The sequence below is a fragment of the Adiantum capillus-veneris genome, chromosome 15, assembly GCF_014529385.1.
Source record: "Adiantum capillus-veneris isolate H3 chromosome 15, ASM1452938v2, whole genome shotgun sequence".
NCBI classification, from domain to species: domain Eukaryota; kingdom Viridiplantae; phylum Streptophyta; class Polypodiopsida; order Polypodiales; family Pteridaceae; genus Adiantum; species Adiantum capillus-veneris.
The window spans coordinates 142,296,630-142,308,636 of NC_140945.1; positions in this window are offsets into that span (position 1 = coordinate 142,296,630).

A 12,007-nucleotide genomic window follows, 5' to 3' on the forward strand; every position below is an offset into this window, starting at 1 on the left:
AAGAAATTGGAAAATTAAGAGAGTTAAGAAGTTGGAAAGTCTCTCCTGATGAATTTTGGAAGGTATGTTATTTGAGGATTTGAAAGGTCGAGCTTGGTATGTGGTAGAGTAAAAAAAATAAATGGAAATTTATAACGCATGTTGATGGCTGTTGATTCTGCTATTCAAGTGCTGACTTTTGAGACGAATCGACATTGGGGATTTTGCACTCTTCTCAGAAACAGCAGTCATCAATTAGCATTCAGCAAGCAATTAGTAGAGCCATCTTAAATGAAAACCGAGTAGGCATAGGTGGCCTTTTTGCAAAACTAATATTTTGGGCAAAAAAAGTAGTAGAAGCACTTCCATTAGCTCTATCAGATGCCTTAATCAATTTGCAGAAAAGAAGCATAACTAGATGCGAAAACAGCACTAGCACACTTCAAAGCTTTTGGATACCTTTTGCAACAACATGCTACTAAAGATATTGTCAAGGAAGAGTATAAGAAACTACTCCATAAATGTGATGAGTTGCTGAAAAGAAGCATAACTAGATGCGGCAACAAAACTAGCACACGTTCAAAGCTTTTGGATACCTTATGTAACAACATGCTACTAAAGATATTTTCAAGGAAGAGTATACAAAACTACTCCATAAATGTGATGAGCAAGTAGGATAACTTAGAAGTTGCAGCCCAAATATATATATTGGGAGCATACGTTAGCGAAAATTCTCGTTGTTTTTTACAGAAGAAAATTGGCCAACAGGGTGTTGTCGCTGACAAGGGCATTGGCATAGATTTATCATGGGACCAAAGTTTTGTGACAATATGAAGCAAGAATGTAGGTCCCAATTGAAAGCGAGCATGGAGGGCATGCTCAAGAATGTAACTCTAGCAAAAATAAAAATAAAAAAAAATAGAAGCTTCATTTCGGGCATCAAGAGTGTACTTAATATATTGGACTAGGTAGTTGAATTCTACCTAGTATGTGTTTCACAATGAGATATACTGGTTTATCATAAAACACTTGTTATGTGTCCCAACGAGTTCTCTAGAAAAAAAAAATTCCGAACAAATATATTCCACTAGGTTTATTTCAATGAGGCACATATCAAACATCTCACAGAGGAGGTAGCGCAATTAGCCTTTAGGAAGGCTGTCGGACTGGCTACCGAGGATGAGCACAAGCGATGGCTTGAAGCTAAATCTCACCTGGCCAACGAACACCTGGAGGAAATCAAGAAGGCAAGATTACTCTCTAGGGAAACTTTCCTTCAACCAGAGCCTTCTAACCAAGCACATTTTTTTAGGGCTCTGAAAGTGAGGAAGAGTCAAGGCCGTGCAAGTGCTCAATGATGAGAAATGGAATACAATTCAAAACCAAGATGAGATGGTTGGACTTATGCTCAATTATCTCAGCCAGATTATCGGCCAACCAGAGACCCAATCTCAGGAAGTGGAAGAAGCCCAAGCGCCTTTACTTGGGAGTGTTGAAAAGAAGGTTCCCCATGAGGAAGCCAACCACATGGAAAAGGCCTTCTCTGAGGAGAAATGTTCAGTGGCATTAAAAGCTCTTGGCAATGAAACGTCCCCCGGTTGGGATGGACTGACGACTGAATTCTTCAGGGAATTTTGGGATGATCTCAAGGGCCCAGTCACACGGATGGCCAATCAAGTTGTTTCCAAAGAGTCATTGGATGCAAGTGTTAAGAGAGGGCTTATCTGTAAGACTAGGGGAACTAGTGCCTTGGAGTCCACCTCCCAACCTCCCACTATATAGCAAGCTCCTAGCCCTTTGCCCTAATTGGACTCCCTTTCCACACTGCCTAGCCCGGCCTTGCCCTTGTCTAGTCCGGCCTTGCCCTTGTCCTGACATTACTCCCCCCTTAAAGAAGAGTTTTCGTCCTCAAAAACAAAAGTGGGAAATTTCTTCTTAAGAACACTAATGTTTTCCCAAGTGGCTCCTTCTTCAGGTCGATCTTTCCACTTGATTAAGGCTTGTTGACATACATGATGACGCGTACGTAAATCATGATAGTCGAGAATTCGTTCAGGTTCATGCGGAAAGGTAGGAGGTTCAACGAAATCAACCAAAATCTGTTGGCCAATGACATTGTCGTCCCCATGTAACCACTTACGTAAACGGCTTACATGAAACACCGGATGAATACGAGAATGTGTAGGTATCAATAATTTGTAGACATGATCACCTACTCGCTTTAGTATTTTGAAAGGCCCACAATATCGTGGAGATAATTTAGGTGTTGGCCCAGTTTTCAGACTTTCTGAATGTTCTGACACACGTAAAAATACTTCCTCCCTTTCCTCAAAGGTAACTTGCCGACGTTTCTCATCAGCGTACTTCTTATATCGTTCCTGCGCTTGTCGAACATTCTGACGAGCGAGTTTCAGCATCCCCTTCCAAAGTCAGATTAGAGTGATTAATGCTTTTATGATCCTGTATATTGCTTCCCTCGGCCCCGTGCTCAAGATGGCTAAGTGTAACTGGAAAGAATTCTTAAAACCAGTGAAAAGGTTTCTTTGGAAGAACAACGCAAAAACCTCCCGGCCATGGCACTGTGCTAGATGGGAGGTAGTTGCTCGGCCGGTAGACCAAGGAGGTCTTTGCATTCTTAACCCTGTATCCCATGATGAGGCCCTTGTACCAAATTTATGGTCTCATTGGCTAAACAGGACCAAGCTTGGGCTATAATGACCAAGGAAATGCTTGATGCAGTAAAACTGGGATCGAAAGGGGGAAAGTGGAAGGGGGTTGTGATTCACGACAAACTTCTCGCGCTAAAGTGGTCTTATCTTAGGTCTGGTGGACTCTCAGGGGAGCTAATGAGGAAGTGCAAAAGAGCAGCTGAGGTTTTGGAATGGGGGGAAGCAACCAGATACTTTAATTACTCCATTTTGCATTGGTCCCCGTGTCTTTCTAGAATATTGGGGCCGCCGCAAAGCCCCTTTTGGATAGAAATGGCCAGAAATGTGAATAATAAGGGGCTCGCTCGACTAGAGCAATTCTGGGATGGCAACAGAAAGTGTTAGAAAACTTCTGACTCTTTAGCCATACAATTTCAACTGAATGGCTTTGAGATCTTACTAGTCTACAGGGTGATGAATGAGCTTGAGAAAGTGGTGATGCCAATTTTTGAATTCAACTTTGAATGAGACGCTTGGAGATGGCCCAGGAGTAGCCTTCTTTGGAAACCACATTCTAAAGGCATTTATTATGCATTAGTGCACGAGGCTAATTGGTGTAGCCCCCTCAAGAAATTATGGAAGAGGCACTGGACGGAAAAACGGTGGGAGGGAGTCATGGAGAACATCTGGAAGCCAAGTTGGCCTCAGTATATGAAGATATTTCTGTGGAAAGTGATGTGGGGTGCTCTGTCGACGGGCGTAAAGATACAAGAAAGAGGAATCGGGTCCGATCGGTGCTCGGGGTGCGGTGCAGAATAGCTACTGAAGACCTAGCCCACCTTTTCATGGGATGCCAGGCAATCAGTGACATGGCTGGGAAAATATGCAAGTGGATTCAAAGGACATGGAAAATTAAGTTCTTCAAGACTGATTTGTTCTTTGGTAGTAATAGGTTGGGAACTCCTGCTCTGCTTGTCTGCACTCAAATAATCAGGTACTACTTCTTTCACCATATTTGGCAAGCAAGGAACCGCCGGGTGTTTGAGGGGGATCTGGTTGTGGCAAGCTTTTGTGAAATCATACAAGAGAGCAGAGTGACGATCCACAGGATCGAAGGTAAACAAGTGTCAGAGGACTGGTCTAGAACAATACATATCATGATGACATCTTGTAATAAGTAAAGCCTAGGAGTAGTTGTGGTTTCTCTGTCAAGCAGAGAACTTGTAATCCTTTGACCCTCAAGGCTCGGCTTGAGCTTGAGGCTGGTGTATATTTCTGATGTTCTTACTACTATCCACCTACAATTGTGAGTTTTGCCAAAAAAAAAACAAAACAAAACTTTTTCCAAAAACTTGGCAAACCTACTTATGAGAAATGTTAGAGGTGAATTGACTAAATTTTAAGGTTTTTACACTAAATTTTGTAGGTTCTCTCACCTTCAAATTTAGAATTTAGAGGTAAATCTCAAAATCTTGAAGTGGGATTACACTAAACTTAAGTTTTTTCTAGCATGTCGAATCGAACTGGATAGATGTTTCAAGGTGCAAATTGGCTAGTGAAGACCTCAGCCACCTCTTCATGGAATGCCCGGTTGTTAAAGGCCTTGCAGGTAAGATTTGCAAATGGGTACAAAGGACGTGGAAGATAGGATTTTTCAAGAGCGATTTGTGCCTTGGTGGCAAACAGTTACGAAGTTCTACACTCTTAATTTGTACTCAAATTGTCGGATGCTATTTCTTTAGTAATATTTGGAAGGCTAGGAATTGTCGTGTCTTTGATAGCGACCTCTCTGGGGCTAGCTTCTCAGAGATTGTACAAGAAAGCAAGGAAATAATATATGTGGCTAGTAAAAGTCATAGCTCCGATGATAGGCTTAGGGCAACCCTCGCCATTCGGCCGAGCCCAGTGCAATAGCTAGGTAATAGTAACTAAGTTTGATTGTAACCCTCTATCTCTCAAGGATCGGCTTGAGCTTGAGGGTGATTTGTATTTTTGTTGGTGACTTCATAATACAATCACGAGTCACAATTGTGAGTTTTGCAACAATATAAAAAAGAAGGCACTAGTACCAATGACTTTGAAGGAATATTTATAGACCTTGGAGAAAAAATAACACAACGCATTCAATGAGGGGTGGTGAGGGGATCGGTGGCATGGAAGTCCAAGGCGAAATCTTGAGGCAAACTAAACCCAGGGAACGCAAAAATCAAAGCTATACAAGGACTTTTCCACCCGGTTTTGAGCCCACAACCTCATGCCCTAGGTTTTGAATCGCGAGGGCTAACCACCTCACCCCCATGCACGTCATGTACCCATTTTCGTTATGTTTTATTGTGAGCCAACATGCACTGTTCAAGTTTTTAGGGTTTAATTCGTGTTCGGGTTTAGTTTTAATGTGACACTTATGACTATGATGGCCTTGGTTTTCACACGTGGACTTATGGGCAGTGGATCCTCTCACCACCCCTCATTCAATGCATTGTGTTATTTAGTCATGAAGTAGATTCTATTCAAAAACCACGTTAGCTGCAAATTTTTTTTTGGTAGCTGCTATTATTTAAAACGCCCAATTTTTTTGCTTACCGTTGTTGATTCTTGTTTATCCAGTTTGAATGCTTTCCCACTTGCTTTGCTTGGCCAACTTTTTGAAAACCTCTAGCCGTTTGCCTTCCACTTACCTACATAGAGAGGCACTTTGTACATTACACTTTCAAATTATATACAGGCCAAAAGTGGTACTCTTTCACATGCACAAAGAAATCCCCTTCTTATGACATTGTTTCGCTTAGCATTTCAAAACACACAACTTCAAGAAGCTCCTCGTCACAAAGCACAAGCATTATACGGTATGTAAACCAACAAAGTTTGGAATGCATTTATAGCAAACTATAAAAACGAGCGTCGAAAGGACCTTCCTCCTAGATCATTGCTGATTATTTCACCCATATGATTGTGCTTAGTACTTCTCAAGGGCTTTCACATGCCAAATGTGTTGTTGAATTGTCTATCAAATTCTGCCATTCATGAGCAAGGTTATGCTCGTTGAGTGACTTGTAGGTCCCATCAGGTGAATTACACTCTTGTGTCAAAGGTGGGTGAATAATAATTTGAAGCCCCTTCAACGTAAGTTGTGTAAACAAGCTATTGAACTCATTCAAATATCAAATGACACAGCTACCCTCTTTCATGTTTATACACATAAGTTTCTTCATAAGAAACACTTTCTTTGAAGCACATTTACCATCCCATGTTGAGCATAAACTCCCATACATCCTTCATATTGGTCTTGTCCATAATAGTGAAGAATATGGATTCACCCAGGTGTAAGCAAATAGTCGCTCTACCAAGAGCATCAAGCTCATCCCACTAATCATATGTGTATGCATTCTCTTTCCGCTCTTTCAATGACGCTATCAGACCCTTATGTGCGATCAAAAATATTGATGTAATATTTAGAAGAGCTAGCCATGCTGACCAAGAGCAAATACAAGAGAATTAAGCTTTGGATTTATGGCAAAATATTTGTAAAAGTTTTGGTAGTCTCCTTTGCACAGAGAACAAAATCTCAACAAAAAACTCAGCATCGTATTAAGAAAAATAATATAAATTGGGCATAAAGTACGAATCTCACTAATAAATGACTACCAACATGGCATCAAAGCACCTATATCCCTCTATACATGGCCTATGTGAGGGTACAAAAATAGGAAACTCCAACAACGTGTATCACCAAAGCTAGCTCAACATGCAAGACCCCAGCTCAATAAAACCTCACGTGGGATCCTTCAAAAGGCTAAGCTAGCACAAAATACTAACCATAGTCTCAGAAAGGGCTCTTTTAATCTAACTCTCAAAAATGGCCAAGAAACTACCAAAAATTGCCCAAAAGTAGTTTAGGGCGCAGAGACAGTGATGTGTATGCTTACAGGTGTAGGCATGGGTGATAAAGCAAATACAAAGGTCCATTACAGGCAAGGGGATCCATGAACTGTATGTTTTATGTGGTTATGAAGGCCCAAGCGTAGAGATTTCATGCTTGAAGAAAAAGTTTTACATGTGAAAAGGCTCTTAGGACATGCAAGGCAACTTGGATAGAGGAAGACATGTGGTTAGTGGTAAAAAGAAAAGCGTGTGAAAGACTTCACACCTCTACATGAAGGAGGCCGAAAAGTCTTAGCATTTTTGCATCTCACGCACATAGGCTAATTCTGCACCGATTAGAATACATTTAAGTTTTCGTACTCAGTTGCGTTAGGGAGGGTTGCAGACAGAACAAAGAAGGAGAGAGCTCTGAGAGAGATTTGGTTATTGTACGCTCCACCATAGCCCATCAATTGAAGAAGAAGCAAGCTCTAATTGCGTTGCTTTTGGTGTTGTTCCCCCTCCCCTTTCTTCTGTTCTGCTCTGTTGCGCGGTGTTTTTGGGTGTGTGTAGGCAGGTGTGCCCCTCCGAGGGTGTGATGTGTGTGCGCACTGATATACGCGCATGCACGCACACACACACACACACACACACACACACACACACACACACACACACACACACAGAGGTGATTGTGTGCAAGGAAAATAAGAACTTAATGTTTTTATGGGTGTGTGGTAGATTGTGATCCGCACAAGTGTGTGCGCATTGATTTGGGTGTAGTTGCAAGTCGTTTGAGAAAAGTGTGTGTGTGTGTGTGTGTGTGTGTGTGTGATTTTGTGTGGATAGGGGTGCAAAAAAATCCATGGGCTATAGAGAGACAAACATTGTGTGTGATGGGTGTGTTCCCCCTTTCTATCAATGGTGCCTCCATTGAGGAGTATATTGATGCTCCTTTGGTAGAAGCTGAAAGCAGAGTTTGAAGCTGCCAAACGATTGGCAAATGGTCAAAGTAAAGAGTGCGGTTGCGAATCTATTGAGATGGCGAAGCCAAGCATTGGCCCCATTTTTCATAGGTATTGAAGATCCAGAGGATTGGGCAGCAGATTTTGAATTGTGGATAATGTCGATGCGTAGATTGACAGATGCAGAAAACTTATATATGGTACCGTTATTGCTGCGAAGACAAGCAAAGACATGGTTCAATGGTCTCCACGTGATGGTGATCAAAGTTTATGGCAAGAGCTACGAACATAGTTTCTAAAGCGATTTTGGCAAATTGTCTCTCCTGAAGAAGTCGATGCTAAGTTGAAGGCAGTATGCCAAGATGTAAGTAAAAACTTTTCCATTTTTCTTAAGCAATTTGAAGCTTGTTGAAGGTAGTTGGAGATTGCTACCAGGGTGAAGGGAAATCAGTATTTGAAGTTGTCGAAGTTGCTAGAGTGCTTGCATTTGAAAGCTCAAAGAAAAGGTCAAGTAAGGTGACGATACATATAAAGACATGGTCTATCTGGCCAAGATGAAGAGCCGAAAAGTAAAGCAAAAGCTAGAGTTGGACGTGTTGAAGCCTGCAGATTATGTGCATGATGCAGCGGTAGTGGAGTGTTCTTTGGTTCTGCTGAAGGAGGTGCCAATTGTTCGAAGTGCCGAGCCTCTTAAGGTAAGGCCCATGGTTGGTTATGTTCCTTGGAGGTTTCCAATTTATGATGTGCATGTGCCAATGGTAGACAAGCTTGTCAACGAGGATAATCCCCTTATCGAAGAGAGTAGTGTGCTAAAGAGCTAGCAGATATCGAGTTTCCAGAGAAGCATAAAGAGGTAAAGGAGACTGTTCTTATTGAGATTGTGCATGAAAAGGTAATAGATTGCAGTCAAGTTGCAGATACCAAAATCTTGGAAGTGAACAAAGAGTGTGTGCAAAGCCAAGGTAGTGGCCAATTTTTCATGGAGCAACAAGAGAATGAAGATGCAGACACAGAGTCAACCTATGGCGATGATGATGATAATACAAGCTCCAACTTTTGGGAGACTAGAAAAGAGGAGAGTCTATACAAACAGTTCACGTCCTATGGCAAGCAAACTGATTCTGATGAGGTCAAGCCGATAAGAGTAAAGATTCCTAACTATGTGTATGAAGGCATGTCAATTGGCAATGTAAATGAAGAACAGATTGAAGAGTTGAAGTCTGTGAAAGAGGATATGCAAGTAAAAGTGGTGTGTGGTACCCTGCTAGTGGTTGTGCTCCTAAAGGTAGGCATAGAGTATGCTCCAGTGGTGCAACAGGTACAAGGATTTTCCAAGAAGAGTGTTGTTGAGGTGACCAGTCTACCTTGTGATGAAGATGAAGTGGATCCATGTTCAAGATTGGCACAGACATATGGTGATGAATCCGAAACAAAGTGGGTATGCCCACTCCTACGAGGAGGAGGAGTCCATTGATACTATGCTCCAAAATGAAATGGTATGGGGTGAGCTTCCTTCTCTCTTGTCTAAAAATATGGCAGTAGAGCATGTATTAGAAGAATTGGTTCATGAAGATGACGTACAAGAGGAGTTAGTGGAGCCATATGGCTCTACTTTCTTGGATGGTTCTGAAGAGGAGGTGCTCGAGGCTGCAACATGTATGGAAGAGAAGATGAAACCGATGCAGGTAGAGAAGCCTTTGATTGAAGATAGGTATTGCCGATTGTGCCAAGTGAAGCACCACATACTATGGCTATAGAAAATCTTATAAAAGAGGTATGCGCTTCATAAGTGATGGGTATGCTTGTGGATACAGCTATGCAGTGGGCTATTCAACAGGTACAGGAGTTCTTGGAGGAGATTTCCATCTTCTATGGCTGGGAAGGTATGCTAGATAGGTTCAAGGCGAGTGAAGATACAGATGATTCATCTGTTGAACAAGATGGTGAGCATGATCGTGCTCAATTTGAAGTGGACTGGATGCTTGTGGATTCATGGAGCGGTGAAGGAGTGATGTGTGCATTCTATATGCACCATTGGTTATGTGCATTGGTGCAGTTCTACAGGACGCTACTCCAAATCAATGGTTGCACTCAGGGTTATGTTTTTTATCCAGGTGGAGGCTTTGCTATTGATAGCCGTTTTTTCGGCTCTTTGTAATTGCCACAGTGAGTTACCTCACCCTACCAAAATCACCCAAACACTGTGGCTATCCCTACCATTTCACTGTACATAGGCGTGCGTGAGTCACGGGACTTTTCCCATATCTTCTTAAAAACCCTCAGCTAGCTAGTCACTGGGCTAGGTGAGCCAAAAAAAATAAAAAAAATAAAAAAATAAAAGTATATTATGGCCTCTTTGTGTGTAAATATTTCATTGTATATATGGCCTAAATATAGGGATTTTTTATAATTATTTTGGTATTTTATTTAAATATTTCTACTTAGGTGTGTGTTTTATTAAACCTATGTACACCTTCTTTCATCCTCTTACACCATAATTTTATTTTTTTGCCAATATGTACATACTCTAACCTCATATTTTCCCTTTATACAAATCACTCCCACATTTTCACCCTCACCCTCGTGAAAACAAAAAATTGATTTCTACTCATTGGTTACTTTTATTATATTATTTACTTGCATACATTTTCCTCTTTCACCCAAAATAATTCAAGGAGGGACCATATCATATGATTCCAATATCTTTCCATATCCATAACTCCTCCATATTTTTATTATTATTTTTACTCATTATTCTAACACCATGTGCTCATTGAGCTAAAGTCCATGAATAGTCCATACACTAGTCCCACCATGTATATATTTCTTATTTCACCAATAATCCTCCTCCATGCATGGGTCAAGGGCAACTTGAATGCTTTGTATTATAATATGACAAAGGAGGGGCTCACTTTTGGATGCATTGTACAAATTCAACAAAGGAGGGGACCACTAAAAGACTTTTGCAGGCCTAAAAAACAGGCTTTTTGGTGAGAATTTTGGCACCTATCTCCACTCCGAATTTGGAGCGGTGGTCAAAAGAGAAAATGTAGCCCACGCTCTGAATAATCACCCCAAATTTTTTCATGATTTTTGGAGCTACCAACTGTGATCTATGATTTTTTTAGTGGACCCCAGTTTTCCCATGCTATGCAGCCACACTCTCTCCTCCACTTTATCATTTTCCTCTTTCACACACACTTCTCCACTCATCATCCCCATCTCTCTCACCACTCCTCTCTGCACACTACTCACCTTCTCCTCAACCTTAAAGAATAAGAGAAACCATGGTGAACTCATACCTCCCACACACAATTCCATTCCAAAATTGACCACCTAGTCTCATTTTTCCTCCTCCAAATTACCCATATCTATCAAAAAACCACAAAATTCAGCCTCTTCTCTTAAAAGACAGCATCATGGTGGTTGATTACTCAGCTTCAATTACCTTGGCTCTCAAGGAAGGTCAAGAGTGGAGAAAAAATGTACCGTCAAAGCTAGTGGACCGTCAACAAGCGTCAAAATTGGCTCTACTCAAGACACTTGGAGCATCAACCTTGTAAGAAATCCACCTTTTCTTACCTCTTAAGAGTTTTTCTTCCTTATTTGTATCCTACATGGATACTCCCATTGTAAATATTCAATTCCATTTGTAAATTAATACTAACTCTACTAACACTAACCCACTATGAAAAGTCCTATCACCTCCATTTCTCTCCTCTCTCTTTCCCCACCAACTTCTTGATAATTCCAAGCAAAAGAAATTAGATAAATTGCTGAAAATCTAACCCAACCATGGTTAGAGGAGTAACCCTAGCCTTCAAAATTGCTATAAAAGGAGGGTGTAGCTAGCATAAAGGGGGGGAAGCCATAAGCAAGAGCACTATGCTATAGCTTGAGAAGCCAAGCTCAACCTCTCTAGAAGGAGCTCTTGAGTGGAAGCTCATTGTCTTATGCATGTGCATGTGTTGTAATAGGGGATTAGCAAGGGAAATCTATGCCATTGTAAGAGAGAGAGTGATCATTCAATTGAGAGTAGGAAATCTATCATTTTTCCTACTAGTGTAAACCCAACATTCGCTGAATCAAGGAGGGTGGATTTGGACTAAGCTTGGATACTTTGTCTCCCTTCCAACGTGAAGTAATGGACAACAATGATGCGTAAGTGTCTTGGTGTTTTCTTTTTGTTAAGTTCTTGATAGCTTGTCTCTGGTGTTGTCATCAATCTAGCCATAAATCCCACATACTGTAAGAGGGCGACAGGGTGGAGAGGACTCCCCTGGCCTTAAGACAGTGATTTGGGTGGCTTTTCTTGTGATGTGTTGTGGTGAAATTTACGCAAGCTATGTTGAACAAGTACTAATCTCACTTTGATTTGTCATGACAGATTTGTAAGAAGGTATTAATGCAACAAGAACCCCCTCCCCCTTTCTCTCTCTTTCTTAAATATATAGTTGTGTTTGCTTGATCATTGCCGATACGTTTCAAAGCAGCCCGAGCACTATCTCTCTCTCTCTCTCTATCTCTCTCTCTCGTGTTTTAGTGTGTGAGAGT